At 47.8% G+C, this 18,491-nt stretch overlaps 1 protein-coding gene across 1 annotated transcript in view; it reads left to right on the top strand.

Moving 5' to 3' along the window:
• Positions 1–16,994: 16,994 nt before the first annotated feature.
• The window catches only part of Fhad1 (forkhead associated phosphopeptide binding domain 1), a 118,664-nt gene continuing 117,167 nt past the window's right edge, over positions 16,995–18,491 (top strand). The window contains 1 exon segment of the mRNA XM_051171653.1: positions 16,995–17,122. The gene's annotated coding sequence lies outside the window, so the exon portion shown is untranslated.

Raw genomic sequence — 18,491 nt, 5'->3', positions numbered from 1 at the left:
CACACACACACACAGTTGTTGCTTTAAAACTTTTGATTGCAGAGCCCTGCGACCCGCCGTGACCTCCCTCCCATGAAGTGCTGCAACCTGAACTTCAAAACACATCACGTTGTTGATTTTTTAAAAAAATACACATATGTATATGTATGTATGTGTATGGTGTGTGTGTTTGTGTAGTGTGTGTATGGTGTGTGTATAAAAGTGTAGTGTGTGCATGTGCAAGTGTGTATGTGTACTTGTGTGTATGAGTATGTGTGGTGTGTATGAAAATGTGTATTTGGTGTGTGTATGAAATGTGTGTGTTGTGGTGTGTGTGTGGTGTGTGGTGTATGCGTGCATGTGTGCATGAATGAGTGTGTGTGCGTGCACGTGCGTGTGTGTATATAAGTGTTTGTTGTGGTCTGTGTGAGTGAGTGTGTGTGTGTGTGTGTGTGTGTGTGTGTGTGTGTGGTGAGCATGCCACAGTGAACCCGTGGAAGGGAGAGATAACTTGCGAGAGTCAGTCCTCTCCTTCCGTGCTGTGTCACAGGGACTCAGTTCAGGTTGTCATGCAGGCTGTGGAAGGACACAGCATCTTTTATGACACTCCCAGCTCCCCCAGGGGCAAGGACTGAGGACCCTCAGCTCAGCAGAGGCAGCTTCCTTCTCTCTCCAGGCCATGCACCCCTCACCCTCAACCTGCATGAGGGTCCCTGGAGACCCCTGATCTCCGAGGTCCCCTCACCTTGGCCTGCATGAGGGTCCCTGGAGACCCCTGATCTCCGAGGTCCCCTCACCCATCATCTTGTCCATCTTGTGCTGGGCAAAATAATAAATAAAGAGAAGGATTCTTTTGTTTGTTTGCTTGTTTTGTTCTTCTTCTTGTTGTTGTTGTTGTTTCTTCGAGACAGGGTTTCTCTGTGTATCCTTGGCTGTCCTGGACTCACATTATAGACCAGGCTGGCCTCGAACTCACAAAGATCCACCTCCCTCTGCCTCCCAAGTGCTGGGATTAAAGGCATGTGCCACCATGCCAGGCCCAAGAAAGATTCTTTTTAAAGGAAAGGACCTTTCTCTCATTCTAAGCGATCAGTTTAAGTGTGCCACTTAAAAGTTTTCTTTAAAAAAAAAAAAAAAAAGTAACTTTTACGAAGCCTGTTTTCCTGCTCCTCCCCCATTCTAGGCTTAAAGTCTAATTCCTTGTGGCATCATAGGAACACCCTCTTGTCCCTTTCTCCCTATCTGATCGGTTCCCCAGCCTGCCTTTAATAGAACTTTACAAAGTTGAAATCACCTGGGATGTATTAACATTCTAGAAGAGGTACAGCAAAGATAATAGCCAGTGATGCCTACGAAGTCAGAGACACTCTGGGAATCTGTAGATTATTTAGCTGCGTACTTGGAGCCAACAGAGGGCACATGACAGAATAGAGCAGCCAGAATACAATTTTGGAAGTGGAAATCATGGCGTGGCTTTTCTGGGTTATAAATCTCCTCATGAAGAAGAAAAGAAAGAGAACCGCAGATAAGACAGCTTGGTGCCCAGAGATAAGCCCCGCGCTGTGGAGAATTCAGGAACGGTGTGAGACTTCAGAGCCAGGTAAATGTTCTAAGTATCTGTCCTTACGCTACTGTCATATCCGAATGTGGCCCCCCTCCCCCATGACAGCGCCGAGCCAAAAAAAAAAAAAAAAAAAAAAAAAAATCGTCATTAGGATCCAGGAGAAAAAGAATACGCTAAGGAGACTGCAAAGTTTTACTTCTTGAATAATAGCTGATAGGCAGGCTTGCTAGTGTTTGCACGGGAAAAAAGGGGATAAGCTAGTGCATAAATGCACCTGTGACATCGAAATTTCTACTTCTTTCAAAATTAAACGAGAGAGACTGAGAGCTGCATTTCCTTATTTCTGATAAATTTCTTTTAAAAATCAGATCCCAAGTTCTCGTCCGCAAGCTACTTCATTGGTGTGTTTGTTTGTTTGTTTGTTTGTTTGTTTGTTTTGAGGTCCGAATGAGCACACCAGGCTAGCCTTTGCTAAGAGCACAGTCATTTTAGCATCAGAATCTGTACAAAGGCAGCAGAGAAAGGGTTACAGAAATACACAGCTTCCCGGAACGACTTGCGGGAGGAAGACAATCATTTTAATGACTTTAAAGGTTATGCAGGGGTGGACAAGATGGCTCAGCAGGTAAAAGGCCTGATGACCTTCAGTCTACCCGTGGCTCCTGCACTTTGTCCTCTGACCCTCATACATGGCCTGTAGCAAGCATCAGGCACACATGTGTGCACATTAAGTAAGTGAATAAATGTACTTTATAAAAACCCAGAAAGTTTTAACAGTAATACAAGATCAGTGACACAGCTCAGCTTGTAAAGGTGACCTGAGCTCCATCCTCAGTGTCTTCGTTAGGGTGACTATTGCTGTGACAGAACACCATGACCAAAAGCCAAGTTGGTGAGGAAAGGGTTTATGTGGCTTACTCTTCCACACCACCACAGTCTACCACTGAAGGAGGTCAGGAACAGGAACTCAAGCAGGGCAGGACCCTGGAGGCAGGAGCTGATGCAGAGGCCTGGAGGGGTGCTGCTTATTGGCTTGCTCAGCCTCCTTTCCTATAGAACTTAGGACCACTAGCCTGGGGATGGCTCCACCCACAACTAGGCTCTCCCACATCAATAACTAATTAAGAAAATGCCCTCGTGGGCTTGTCAACAACCTGATCTTATGGAGGCATTTTTCTCCATTGGAATTTCCTCCTATCAGATGAATCTAACCTATGTCAAGCTAACATAAAGTTAGCCAGCACACCCAGCATCCATATAAGCTGCTCTCTGACCCCTATACACAAGCATGTCCTCTCACCCATGCATTTCATGCACACAAACACACAATAACAAATGACTTTTAAAGATAATGCTAAGTCAATTAAAAACATTCATTTCATCAATCAAAATGTAAAAAAAAAAAAAAAAAAAAAAAAACCAAAAACCCACAACCGGAACCACAAATTTTAAGACTTGATTTTTATGTTTATTTTCCAAGTTTAAAAAAAAGTCTACGATTTAAAATGTTTCCATTTGATGAAACAGTAAAAATTGCCCATTAATCTTTTCCTTGAGCCAATAATAAAAAGGTCTCAAGAGGCTGAGGCAGAGCCAGAAATAAGACCAAAGTAAGGCTGTGAAGGAACGTCAATAGCTCTATTCCATAAATACACTGAAGGCAGGCTGTCCCATGGGTCTACTTTCTGGAGACTGGAATACTTTGATATGTACTTTCCCCCCTCTGAGACAGGGTCTCATATATCCCAGGCCGGCCTTGAACTTGCTACGTAGCAGAGGATGACCTTGAAGTTCTGATCTACTTGCCTCCACTTCATGAGTGCTGAAGTTACAGACATGCCTCCTTACATACAGACATATAGAATGCCACCTTACCCAGTTTATGCCATGCTGGGGATCAAAGCCAGGGTTTGGTGCATGGGAGGCGAGCACTCTGAGTGACACACCCACTGAGTTACAGCCACTCCCAGCCCCAGATGAGTCCATTTTTACACATGTTTTCATTGAGTGAACATTGAAACCAACGAATACAAGTTTATCTCCACAGATTGTTTCACACTGACCTTGTCACCTTTGGGGCTGGATGACACTGACATAAGGGTGTTCACCGAAGGACTGATAGCAGCATCCTCGGCTTCTACTTCTGAGATGCCAAGAGCACCTCCCAAGTGGGCTGTTAATGTTTGGGTCTAAGCTGTCCCCAAGGCTTATGAGAAAGCTTGGCTGCCAGTACGTGGTAGCCTTTAAATAAAGCTGGGGCCTACCTGAAGGACATCGAGTCACTGGGGTTTTGTGGTTTGAATCTCCCACAGGTTTATGTTTTAAATGTTGGGTCCTTGGCGTGTGTCACCACTTGAAGGCTGTGGAGCCTTTGGAAGATGGCACCCGGCTGGCAGAGGTCGGTCACCGGCAGGAGGTCTTTTGAGGTTCTATCCACCACAATGGTTAATGTTGATTGTCAACCAGACAGAATCTAGAATCATCAAGGAGAAAAATCCCAGGGCATGTCTGTAAGCAAGTCAGAGCAGCCCAGTCAAAGAAAGTCCACCCTGAATGTGGGCGGCATCACCTCATAGGCTGGGATGCCAGAGTGAATAAAAAACAAAATGGAGCTGAGCACCCACATCCATCTCTCTCTGCTTCCTAACTGCGGAGGTCATGTGACCATCACGTTCCTGTTGCCATGCTGTGTCCACCATGATGGATTGCACCCTCAAAACATGAGCCAGAAAAAGAAACAAAAACAAAAACAAACAAACAAAAAAACCTCCCTTCCTTAAGTAGTCTCTATCAGGTACTCTCCACAACAAGGAGAAAAATAAATCAATGCAGCAGGCTGCAGACATGGCTCAATGGTTAAGAGAAGTCAAGACTGTCCTTCCAAAAGTCCCAGCTTTAATTCCCAGCATGCACCAACATGGCAGCTCACAACTGTCTGTAACATCAAGATCTGACACTCTCACACACAGACATGCATGCAGGCAAAACACCAATGCACATAAAATATCAATCAATCAATGAATGGTGTGTGCCCTCAACAGGGATTGAGACACTGGCCCTCCCTCTCCCCCTCTGCCTCCAGCCTCTCTGGGATTGAGACCCAGGTCCTCTTCCCCTCCCTCCATCTCTGGGTTGAAACCCTGGTCCTCTCCCCCTCCCCCTCCCCCTCCCCCTTCCCCTCTCTCTCTGGGATTGAGACCCTGGCCCTTTCCCCCTCCCTCTTACCCCCTCCCTCTGTTTCCTGTCCCCCTGAGATGAGCTGCCTCCTTTTCCACAAGATGACCCGTGCTACCACAGGCTCCAAACAATGGTGTCCAGCAGTCACGGACCAGTATCTCTGAAAGGATAAGCCCGAATAAGCTTTCCTCCATTTAAATTGATTGTCTCGGGCATTTTATCACAGCAACAGAAAGATAACTGACACATGTGCCAGTCCAGAATGTCTGCAGGTATTGTCAAATGTCTCCTGAGAGGAACATATCTCTGAGTTGAAACCTACATGGAAGCATTAGGGGGGAAATGGCTCTGAGTGGTAATTTCCATGTTTGCACAACGCAATTTTGGAAACAACTCTGGATCACAAGACAGAAAATCAAAGGAGTGAGCCAAGCGTAAAGAGGACCCTGAAAGCAGGGCCTTGAGTAGGAAGGCTTATGGAGTTGATCTTGCCCAACTTCCTTGTGCAGAAAAGGAGAACGGAGATAAAGATCTTTGTCTAGAGGCCACAGACACCATGAAAATATCAGCAGTAACAGGTGAAGTCACAGGTCAAAGACACAGGAAGCACCCCATCTATGGAACCCTGGGAGGGGCACCCTGGGAGCCCTAACTGTGCCTTCTATGAGCAAAGCACATCGACATAGTTGCTCCTGTTTCATTTCTGTGGCTGTGATAAAATACCCTGAAAACAAAGCAACTTAGGGAAGGAAGGCTTTGTTTTTAGTTCACAGCTCCAAACAATTGTCCATCATTTTGGGGAAATCAAGGCAGAAACAGATATTCTCACAGATAATCATGTCACACCCACAATCAAGAGCAGAGAGAGGCGAGTGCATGCATGCTGGCTTGCTTGCTTTATGCTCAACTCAATTTCTCCACTCTCATACAGCTCAGAGCCCCCTGCTAGGGAATGGTGCTGCCCACAGTGGGCTGCATCTTTCCACATCAGTTAAGATACCTCGAGTGCACACGCCCAGTGTGGTGGCGCACGCCTTTAATCCCAGTACTCGGGAGATAGAGGCAGGCGGATAGATGTGAGTTCGAGACCAGCCTGGTCTAAGTGAGTCCAGGACAGCCTAAGCTAACACAGAGAGACTCTGTCTCGAAAAACTAAAAAAAAAAAAAAAAGATACTGAGCACGCACACGCGCGCACACACACACACACACATGGGCTTACCTCCTACAGGCCAACCCAATGTACACAGTCCCTCATTAAGATTGCTACCAGGTAATTCTAGGTTGTGTTACAAGTTGTATTTTATGATAAACAGTGGACGAAATAGCTATGACAGAAAATTGATGGGTGACCAAATAGGCAAAAGTGTACCACAGAGCATTACCTACCTTAAAACAAGAGGGAATTCTGACCCTTTCTACGCCCTGATGAACTTGAGGACTTTGTGCCATATGAGCTCAAGACAGACAAAGAGGCCTGGGAGATGGCTCAGTGGTGATTGATCTGCAAGAAACAGATATTCAAACAGACAGTCACGTCACACCCACAGTCAAGAGCAGAGAGAGGCGAATGCATGCATGCTGGCTTGCTTGCTTGTGCTCAGCAAGTGTGCGCTCAGAGCCTCATTACCCATGTAAAAAGGCAGGCATACGTCACATGCCACATGCAACCACAGCAGCACTGGGGCAGTGGGGACCAGAGCTCGACAGAGCTCACTGGCTAGCTTAACTAAAACTGAGGGTTTTCCTGTTCGGTGAGAGCGCCCTGGCTCAAGGCAAAATGATGGCATGCAATAGAAGAAGATACCCACACCCCATTCTGGCCTCTTGCACACTTATGTGCATGCAGCCTACACATATGACCCATGACATACCCCACACAAATAAATAAGTTTTAAAGATGGGCACAGAGAGGCAAAGGGTGGTGGTGCACGCCTTTATCCCAGCACAGGCAGAGGCAGGTGAATCTCTGAGTTTGAGATCAGCCTGGTCTACAGAGTGAGTTCCAGGACAGCCAAGGGCCAAGGCTACACAGAGAAACCCTGTCTCAAAAAACCAAAGCGGGGGAAGGGAGGCGAAGAAGACTGGCACAGAGATACATGTTTATATGAGGAACAAACAGGAGCCAAATTCCTAGAAACAGAAAGTGAATGCCTGTGCAGTGCCCAGGAGGAAGGGGAAGAGGCCTGTGTTTAAGGGGTATGGTGTCAGTTTTACAAGGCAACAGTCTTCTGGAGATTGACTGCACCGCATAGAAGACACTTAACACTTGTAAAAATGTATGCTTTAGTGGGAAAAGCAGAGGCTAGAGAGATGGCTCAGTGGTTAAGAACACTTACTGCTCTCCCAAAGGACCCTAGTTCAGTTCTCAGCACCCATATTGGATGACTCACAACCACCTGGAACATCAGCTCAAGGAGATCAACATCCTTTTGTCTTCATGGGCACCTGCATTCACCTGTGCATAGCTAAACACATACGCACACTCATACACACACACATGGATGCACACATGCATGTACACACAAGCAACCTACATGTACCTACACATACATACACACATGCGCGCGCACACACACACACAAACAGGCATGCACACACACAAGTAATTTAAAAATTTATAAAAATAAATTATTAAAATGGATAAAGCAGGAAATATTCCATTATGTGTATTAACCACAATTTAAGTTAAAAAACAAGGTTATTAAAGAAAAAAAAAGCTGATGAGGACTTTACCATAGATAAATCAGTCTGTTATCCTTGATTCCACTCATCAACGTTGACCTCATTAAAATAGAATAACTGGGTTGACAAGATGGCTCAGTGGGTAGTGGTGCTTGCTGCCAAGCCGGATGACCCTGAGTTTGATCCCTGGAACCTGTGTAGGGGCAGGGAAGAACTAACGGCCACAAGTAGTCCTCTGACCTCCACACACCCCTCTGCACAGCTCTCTGCCCCCTGAAGCCAACACACAGTAAGTAAATGTAAAAGAGAAGTTTTTCAGCAGACTATGGTTGAGGTGTAGTTCAGCATGTAGAGAGCACTTGTCTAGCCTGGCCTCAGTGCTCGTATCTCATGAGCCAGGCAAGGTAGTGAATGCCTGTAATTCACAACCCTCAGGAGGTAGGCACAAGGGGCCCAGAAGTTCAAGGTTAACCTTGGCTAGCTGTTGAGTTTGAAGCTAGTCTGGGGCCTGGAGAGATGGCTCAGTGGGTAAGAGTGCCGCCTGCTCTTCCAAAGGTCCCGAGTTCAATCCCCAGAGACCACATGGTGGCTCACAGCCATCTATAATGTAATGTGATGTGATGCCCTCTCCTGACCTGAAGGTGTACATGCAGGAAGAACACTATATACATAATAAATAAATAAATAAATATTAAAAAAAAAAAAACAGAAGAAGCTAGCCTGGGCTACAGCAGACTGCAGGCAGTGGAGGAAGCCCTGAGTGAATATGTCAGGAACAGAGGACGCCAAGCGGAGTGCATATGTGTTGTTGACATGATCACAGCCATGTTAAAGACCCCAATGCCTCTGACCCCTGAGAATGCATGCCTTCCCCACATGAGGCCCAGGGGGATAGGAAGCCTTCCTCAGTCCTACTAGGGATGGTACAGATGACTGACCTTTAGCTGAACCCAGTGCGAGCAAAAACCAGCAGCAGCAGCTTCCTCTTCTGGGAAGTTTACAGCCTGAATCAGCTCCCTTAGAGAGTTCTCCTGTGGAGACCAGCTTAGCCCGCCCCCACTCAGCTGTGTACAGTAAGCCTGCCTCCTCCGTTCAGATGTGTTCGGGAAACACTCTGGGCTTCTGTTGCTGTTCAGAGTGCATGGCCCACCCAGTCCCAGCTTTTCTGTATGTGTGTCTGTGTGTACCTCCATCAGAGTACATGGCCCACCCGATCCCAGCTTTTTTGTCTGTGGGTCTGTGTGTCAGTGGGTCACTGTTTCTTTTTGCCCTTGTCACCCCAGTCTGGCCTATCCCTAAAACTGTGCAGAGCATAGCAGATCTTATCTCACAAGTAATAATAATAATAATAACAACAACAATAATAATAATAATAATAATAATAATAATAATGGCAATTTCAGGATGCAAGTCAGCATAACCCAGCCACTCCTTCATATACCAACAACAAAATGCTGATAGAGAAGTCAAGAAAATGAACCCACTCACAAGAGCAACAAAAGATAAAACACAAATACTGATAGAACAATGAATGAACAATGAATAGACACCCCATGCTCATGGATGGCGAACACCAATGCAGTAAAACGCCCAGGCTACCCACAGCTGTCTATAAACAGTACATTTTTTTCTTTCACAGAAATAGAAAGAAAAGCAGACACACTCACACAGCACAACACACATGCATGCACATGCATGCACACACATAAATAAACAAACAAGATAGAGTAATGTATTTTTTTTTAAAGAAGAAACAAAGCTAGAGGCACTATGACACCCATATGTAGGAGATGAACATCACACCCCTGTCCCTCGCCAATTACACAAACCATTTTTGTGCTCAGGATGGGATATGGAATCACATGGCCTAGCTGGAAAGAGCTTGTAGCAATAGGAAGGCTGCATCTAAGCAGGCTTCTGGATCTCACCACTACACAAGAGGCACATACTGAAGCTCCCAGGAGCAGCCAGAGCGACGGTGGGAGAGTCTACAGGGCTGCAATGTGGCAGATGGAATGCCCCAACAAAAGGCAACTTAGGAGAGAAAGGGTTGATGCTGACTTGCAGTTCCAGAGTTGTACAGCCTGCTGTGTCATCCTGGCAGGAGGTCATGGCAGCAGGGACACGACACTGGCCTAGGAGTCAAGGAGTGGAGGAAGAGAACAGTGGGGCCAGGCAATAGAACCTCAGAGCCCACGCCCAGTGATGTACTTCCTCCAGCAAGGCTTCACCTACAAAGGGTTCCAGAACCTTCCCCCAAACAGCGCCCCCTATTGGGGGACCAAGTGTTTCAGACACAGGAAGCCACGGAGGACATTTCTCATCGCAACTACAAGGAGGACCAAGACTCAGGTTCTCTGACAAATCAATGTCAGGTGAGCAGTCTGCAACCTCAGCCCTCAGGACACACGGGAAGGAACATCAGGAGTTCGAGGCCAGCCTGGGCTACATAGTGAGCCCTCTGCTCAAAAAAAAAAATTAAAAAAAAAATTTTTTTTTAAATGGGGTGAAAGAACTGCCATAGAATAAAGAGGGGATACAGCAACCAAATGTGTCTTGAGACCATGACGGTAGAAAACCAGCAGGAAGAGGACACCCAAGAGAACCAGGAAATAGCATAAGCCGGAAGTCATCATTCATTTCGTTAGATGTGACAATTTCACAGGGGAACAGAGTGGAAAAATCGAGATCCTCTCTGTGAGGACGTGTCTGTGATGAAGTGGCCCAAATGGCTTTAAATTACCCTAGGGGAAAAATAAATAAATAAAAAAGGGGAAAAGAGATTAAACAACCTGGGAAACAGTAGAAGATGAATAGTAGACACATGGGGTTAAATTCTTTTCTCTACTTTCATTAAACTTCAAAAGTTTTGCAACAAAAACCAATTTCTTTGTAGGTAAACAGTCCCAAAGGCGGTATATACAAACACATCCCACACATACGCACCACATACACACACTATATACACCCACACACACACACACATACACACCACACACAGGTTACAGTAATTTGTATCCGCTCGGCCTACAAAGCAAATAACTGACACAGAGAGACTAAAACGTACTTTAAAGCTGCCAGCACTTCGCCGGGCAGAGTCTGGACTGATTCTAATCTACTCGTAAAACTAAACAAACTACTCTAGACCTTGTAACATACATATATTCCAAACACTTGCCACTATGACCCCTGGGCCGGTCCACGTCCAGTTCCCATCGTCCTCCTCCAACCGTCCAAAACATCTCCTCCCCCTCCAACTTCCTGTCCTCCTCCTCTCCTCCAGGAAGTCCCGCCTCTCACTTCCTGTCCTTCTGCCCAGCTGATTGGCCAAACAGCACTTTATTGATGGCTGATACATTCACTTAGCATTCCTACACACACACACACACACACACACACACACTTCACACATATGCACATATCACACATATGTACCCATACATATGCTATATACATAAGCACAGTACATACACACATACACAAACACACACACTCTTACACACTCACACATGCACACTCACACATGCATACACAGTATCCATTCACTATTCACACAAACACATTGTACGCAGCACACACATATAAACACACACACACACAACACAAAACTAATAAATTAAAAGTGAAACTATTGAACCATATTAAACCAACATTCTTCAAAGAGCTCCACCCACAGGGGACAAGGAAGGTTTAGCTAAGTTTTCCATCTCCTGGAAGCAGAACCCAAGGGCCTTGCAGGGGAAACACCAGTAACAGTCACACAACAATGATGGCAGGAGCTGAGAACGAAGCACAGGGGAGAGCCTTGCCTGGTAGATCTTGGTTTCAGCCCCCACTATCACAACAACAACAACAACAACAACAATACTAATAATAATGAGGAGGAGGAAGAGGAAGAAGAGGAGGAGGAGAAGAAGAAGCCAGACATTTGATCCCAGGGGCTTGTGGGTCCACAAAGGGAACTCCATGGGGTCCGTGTGCTTTGGATATACCCACTCTGTGCAGGGGGAAACAAATCACTCTACACAATCAAGTTAATTAAGAGGGAAAGTGCAAGTGCCTGCAGAACTCAGGGAAGAAACACACAGCAGCGGTGTGTGCAGACAGCAGGCTGTCGGTGGCTGGAGCAGACTACTGCTCTGTGTGCAGAAAGAAAGCCCAATAGAGGATCACCAGGGCAGGAGGAATGGCTCAGTGGGTCTGAGCACTTCCTGTCCCAGCGTGAGGACCTGAGGTTGAATTCCCCAGTGCCAGTGTGTTGCTGACTGCACCTGCAACCTTAGTGCCTGGGGAGGAGGGAGGGCAGAGGCAGGGGAGTAGCTGGAACTCATTGGCCTCCAGGCTAGCCTTCAGGGAACTCCAGATTCAAAGAGAGACCCCCTACCTCAAAGGGATAGCGCAGAAGGAGATGGAAGAGGACACCGAATATTCTCTGGCCTGTGAACCCCACCCCCCAAAACACACACACACACACACACACACACACACACACACACACACATAGACACACACACACACACACACACACACGTAAAAATCTATAAATTCAGATTTTCGAAGTAAATGAAAATGGTTTGCCCATGTTGGCCTTTGTGTAAATGCCATAACATTTCAATTCTTCCTTACAGGGAGGCTCCCTCCTTCACTACTACGCCCAGGGTTTCCCACAGGTGTAGAGGCTTCCAATGATCAGGCCAATCTCTCAATCACTTTGTGGCAGATGAGACCCCCACCTCTACCTGTAAGGATGTCATGTGACCCAATCAGAGAAACTGAGAAGCAGTGAAATCTTCAGGTGAATCCTGGGCAGGGAGGGGTGGCAGGGAAACTCACTGTTCCCATCGAGATTCAAAGCTGAGAGGGTGCAAGGGCTGGAGCTATGGCAGCCCTTTTGTGACTACTCTCCAGAAATTATATATGAGGTCAAAACAATTACCAAGTGCTAAAGAGCAGTAAAACTTGATGGCATTTGTTTATAATGATCAGTGAGTCCGCTCTCTCACTGGCGTTGGATTCTGTCACACTGCAGAAAACTTTTGATGCGGCATGAAAACCAACAAACTTGAGAGCTGACCAGGGACCATCTCTGAGTCTCAGTACCTTCCTCCTCGCCCGTGCCACACTCAGCCTGTCCTAAGATCTGTTCCTTCAGCTCCTTCCTCTACCTCCCTGTTCTCTTGTTTTCCAAATCCTGTCAGTTGTTGACTCAGGTCAAATGGTCCTCTCCTGACCCCTCAGACCCTACCTCAGGCAGAAGACTGACTCCTACCTCCACCCCATCCCCAACCCCCATGTTCCTCAGCTTTCCCTCACTGTTAGAAAACACCTGAGACGATCAAGTTACAAAACAGGAAAGGTTTGTTTGGATTCATGGTTTCACAGGTTTCAATCCACGGTTGCTCAGCCCCATTTTTCAGAGCATCTGGTCTGAGAGTGTGTGGCAAAGCCAGTTTGTATAGGTATAGCTTCTGGAAAGGAGAAGAAGGAGGAGGAGAGAGGAGGGAAGAGAGACGGAGGGAAAGAGGAAGAGAGGAAGAGTCCCTTCGAGAGCATGCTCTCAAGGACCCACTTGCTGAAGTTTCCACCACATCTCAATAGCACCACTCACTGGAGATCAAGCCTTCAGTTTGGGAGTGGTGAGGCCATTTAAGCAACCTTCGGCCCCCTTCTCTACTCCAGTTCTCTCTGAGCCCCACAGAGCAGCCACCGCTTCCTCTGGATCCCAGGGGCCTGGCATCGTTCCTGTCTCTCAGCTCCTGACTGGTCCAAATTCAGAGCTGGGTTAGAAAGGGCAGTCTCTGAGGCTTAAGTTTCTGAACAGCACTCCGTTCCCAGGAGAGATGAGAAGATGGGGTAAAAGATGAGGGTGGACGGAGGGCTTGGAAAGAAAAGAGCGATTGTTCTCAGAGAAAAAGAGAGCCTATGCTGAGCGTGGGGAGGAGACCGGATGCCATCAGCTCAAGGGAAGTGACTCAGAGGAAACCTGAGGAGAAATGACCAGAGATGCCCAAGCCAACCTACCTGCTCGGAAGAGAAGGAAAAGTCAGGGCCAGAAATGGCCCAAAGCAGCCACTCCGACCCACATCCGCACCTCTGAGGTGACAAAGGCGTCCTGTGGAATGCCACAAATCATGCAGGAGGTGCGGAGTGACAAAGGTTGAGGTCATCTCAAGCTGCTGACTGAAAGAAGCTTTCTCACATGATGGGGCTCTGCCCCTGACAGAATTTTCTCAGGTATTATCACCAGTGAGTTATCTGTCCTCACTTTCCAATCTCCCTGGTTCCCACACCTGAAGCTGACGTCACTGGTCATTAAAGGGGTGATGAAGCCTACAAGAGCGCTAGGCTCAGGTTGATGAGATGGCTCAGCTGGTAAAGGACCCTGATGCCAAGCCTGATGACCCTAGTTCAATCTCAGGGTCCCACGTAGTGAGAGGAGAGAACTGACTCCCTTGGATTGCCCTCTGACCTCCATACCCATGTGCTCTGGCACATGTGCCACTGCCTTCCCCCCAAAATACATAAAATGCTTAAAAACAGAATAACTGCTATTACAAACAAAAGGCTCTGGCTCTCCATACTAAACACCCCAGGTTAGGGCATCATTCTCCTCCGCATCTCAGTGGCTCCCACCCTCTCCAGGGCCCACCCCTCAGTCCACCCATACCTAACTCACTCATTTCAGTAAAAAAGGGACATTGAGTGCGGTGCACAGCGGATGTTGTGTCGGGTGAACAGAAAGACCTTTTCGTGATCTGTCATCTAGTTCCACAGAATCTATGTGTCAGCTCTGTGGCCTGGGAAGTTGCTGATCCCAATTTGGGGTCAGGTGTAGGATCTGCTGCCATTGTCGCTCTCAGTACCTAAAATGACACAATCATGGGCAGCATTAGCCACTGGTGAAGACTCGAAACCATCTCCTCCATTGCTGGTGGGGATGAAATCCACACAGCTGTGCTGGACAAGTTTGGTGGGTTCTCTGTACCAAACAGACATTTCCATGGGACACTGCATCCCATTACCAGGCATTCACACCTCCTCAAAAACTGTGTACAGCACTGTGCTGGTTAGATTTATTATTATTATTGTTATTGTTGTTGTTGTTGTTATTATTATTATTGTTGTTGTTGTTATTATTTTGGTTTTCTGTTTTGTAAACTTGACACAATCTAGAATCATCTTGGAAGAGGAACCTCACTTAAGAAAATGCCTCCATCAGCTTGGCCTTTGCACCAGCCTGGGGGGCATTGTCTTGATTAATGATTAATCTGGGAGGCCCAGTCCACTGTGGGTGGTGTCACCCCTGGGCAAGTGGTCCTGGGGTGTTTGAGAAAACAAACTGAGTGAGCATCCCAGGAAGCAGCGTTCCTCTGTGGCCTCTGCTTCAGTTCTTGCCTCCAGGTTCCTGCCTCCAGCACCTGAGTTGGCTTCCCTCAGTGATGAGTTGTGCTCAGGGCCTGGAAGCCAAACAAGCCCTTTCCCCCTCAAGCCACCCTTGGCCATGGTGTTTATCACAGCCATAGAGAGCAAACTAGGATACGCAGTGATTTGTGACAACCCCAGACTAGAGGTAATCACAGTGTCTATTGTATGAGTAGTTAAACAAACAGCAGTAAGTCCATCTATACCATGGACCACTACTTAGCCAATGAGAAAAAGAAACAAAGCAGCAATCTAAATACATCTGCAGGCCTGAGCGAAAGGGAGCCCAAACCAATCCAAACCCCTAATCTCAACAGACCACACACTGCATCACTTTATTAATGGGACACCCCTGTCACACTTCGTCTACAGATGTTCCTTGCTTTACAAACAGGTTATGACCCAATGTGCTTGTCATAAACTGTAAATGTCCAACTTGGGAGATAGGTCAGTAAAGTGCTGAGCAAGCGTAGGACCATGAGATTGTCACGTCAGCTTGTAAGCTCGATGACATGTGCTTGGAATCCCATTGCTGGGGGAGGTGTGGACAGGTAAGTAGGTCCCTGGGCCTCACTGGCCAGTTGGCCTAGTTTGCTGGTAGCTCCAGGACAGTGAAAAACCCTGTCAAAAACAAAAACAAGAAACCAGACAAACAAGTAAAACAAAACACAAACATTGCCTGAGGAATGACAATCAAGGTTGTCTTCTGTCTTCCACACGGACACAGACATACGGGCATGCCTGCACAGACATCCAAAAGAACACATGAACACACATACACGAGCATACTGTAAGCTGAAATACCTTGGATACACTTGGCAGATCATTCCACTGGGCAGGACAGCCCATTGCACAGAACAGGGTACTTCCCTCAACGAGGGTGTGACACACAGCTATAGCCGTGGCTGCTGCCATGTCTCTAGCCCAGGAAAGAGTAAAATGAAAAATTTGACTCCTACTAACGGCTTAACTCTGTCACACCATTGTAAACCGTAAGTCATTGGTAACAGATGTCTAGTGGGCGTGGTTGCAGGCCCTGTTCTGTGTCTCCAAGCTTCATTTCTCTGTCAAAAGGACAGTGATTTCTCAGCAATTATGAGTGTCACCGATGTTTCTGGTATCTCGCTGCAGCAGTCACTCCCCTGACTGTGTCTGTGCCTGCCCCTCACCCCCAAGCCACCCAGAACCTAGTCACATTCAGGTTAGTTATAGGCACTGAAGCCTCGGATAGTTTCTTCAGAGGCAGTATTTTATTTTATTTTATTTTTGTACTCTGCCACTGTTTAAGGGGAAGGCCCTCACTCCACCCAGAAAGCATTATTATAAAGCCCAATGTAATCAAAACGGGTTTTTGTTGTTTCCCCAGTGAATGTGGACTTCGTGGAATGGGGTTGGAGAATTCTGTGCCTTAGGGGAGGAAGATAGATCTGGCTTGGCTACTTTCTAGTCCAGCAGCTCTGAAGGGTCAGCTCAGCGGGGGAGCTTAGCATTCCTTCACTGGAGGTGGCCCTGGGATTCAGAGAGTTGATCCTGGGCAGTTCCCCCTTCACAGCGCTCCAGGGCTCCACTGAATGCAGCAGCATAAGCAGGTCTTTACTGGTGGTGGTTGCCTACAGATGTACATAGACGTCACTCTTCTCAAGACATCCTGGTCCTGTGCCCACTGGGCAGACAAGTCAGCTTTGGGGGCCACAGTCTAATGTGTATAGGGGCCCTGGCAAGGAGACAGCTAAGAACGGCTAACTGGCGCTGGTAACAGAGAAGTAAGGATGAGGATAGAAGGGCTCTGAAGTCGGAGACAGCTGGTCCCTAGCTCAGAGAAAGAATCCTGGTTTTTGTCTGGCTAGTTCATTTCACACTCAAAACCCCACCTTGGGTGAGCCCAAGAGGCGGGTGGGTCTGGGTAAGACTGTGTACTGACCTCCAAGAGTCTCCAGCGTCGCAACCCACCTGTCGCCGCACCCCCTCGACAGAGGGAATAAACACAAACCCCCTCTAGCTCCTTGATCACTCTTTTATAAAAGCTGTGGGGACTCTGAGCCTCAGTTTCCCCCACTGCGAAGAGTACACACTTGGATGCTCCGCAAGGCCACGCCCCATAGACCACGCCCCTCACCTGCTGACCCAGCCCCCATCGCGTTGCTATGGCGACGCGCGTACACAGGCCCGGCAAGAACGCGCCTCGCGGGCCAGGCAGGAGAGCGCGGCGGGCCCGCCTCGCCCTGGAGCTGGCAAGTTGCTCCCAGCCCGCCAGGTTCTCAGAGGAAGACAAAGCCCCAGCTTCCTCCTGCAGCCAGGTGAGTGGAGTTCCAGGGAGGACTGTCAGAGAGCAGCGGCGATGGGAGAAGGCGTGTCCCTGCCTATTGCTCTCTAATCCAGGCTCCAGTTCCAGGGCAGCTACTCAGCCTCCAACCCTTCCTCCTTAAGTGCAGTCACACCTAGTCCCCAGAGGCATCCTGATGGAGACCTTAGACCCAGGATGTTCACCTAGTGCAGCTAGGGTTAGGAGGGGGCTCTGTCCTTTAAGGGGCCATGTGGCAGCGGTCAGAGAGATCCCCTTGTCTGGCCTCACATGCCCAGCTGTAACTTGGAGGAAAGTGCACAGCTGGCTCCCAGGCTAGTAGTGTGAATGTATCCTCTGCAGCCTGTAGCCTGCCTCTAACCCATCTCTGATGGAAACTGTTTGGCTCTTGTTCTGGTATTAAGAGAGAACCAAACCACAGTTTAACACCCTCAAGTGACTACAGTATTTTCAGGCAGGTGGGGGACTGCACAGGGCCAGATTAAGGTAGAGAAACGCTGCCTACCAAAGGCAGTGAAAGCAATAGACTCGGCTTCCAACATTGCATCCAGAATTGATCCCGAAGCGGGAAATGAAAGGTAGCACCTTCCACAGCTAGAGGCATCATCAGTCTTTTCATGCAATAAATACTTACTGAACACGTCTATCTGCCTGGTGTGGCAGCCCTGGGCACTGCGGATGGAGTACTGAGCAATACTGTCAGGATGGCAGAGGGCACCAAGATTTCATCCTAAAGCAAGTCAAGCTGACAAGTGAGGCAGAAGATGGACCACACACACGCACGCACGCACGCACGCGCATGTACGCATACATTGACCCTGCCTTGACTGACCTGCCTCCACTCTGAGTTCCATTTTGCAGGTGGTTGTGGTGCACGCCTGTGAACACAGCTGCCCAAAGACGAAGAAGGCAGTGGGATCAGGAGTTCAGGGTCATCCTTGAGTGCCTGGTTAGGCTCAGTTACAGGGTGGCAACGGAGAGCAGAGACCCCGAGTGTCCTCACTTCACAATCAAAGGGCTTTTCGTTTCTATCCCCAGCCTCCATCACTCTACTTTCCAGAAGTTTCTCAGTAGAAACGGAAGTGAGGACTGCTGTTCTTAGACCTGGCATTGAGATGTCGCCTGGGCGCCTGGATTGTAGTTCGGTTGGAATCCAGAGAGATGCATTATCGTTCGTGTTTTAGGGCTGTCCGGTGCCATTGAAGTGTTTGTTGTTGTTGTTTTAACTGCGTAGAGCTTATTTTGGAGTGTGTTGGGAGGCAGAAATATGAATCGTTGGGTAGTGGAACAGAAGACATAGCAAGCTGGGCATGGTGGTACACACTTGCAATCCTATCACCTAGGTGGTGGAGTCTGGAAAATGA

Source organism: Acomys russatus, chromosome 29, assembly GCF_903995435.1.
Source record: "Acomys russatus chromosome 29, mAcoRus1.1, whole genome shotgun sequence".
Classification (NCBI taxonomy): Eukaryota; Metazoa; Chordata; class Mammalia; order Rodentia; family Muridae; genus Acomys; species Acomys russatus.
Note: the sequence above shows the minus strand (reverse complement) of the source record. Positions and strands in the feature narration are given on the sequence as shown.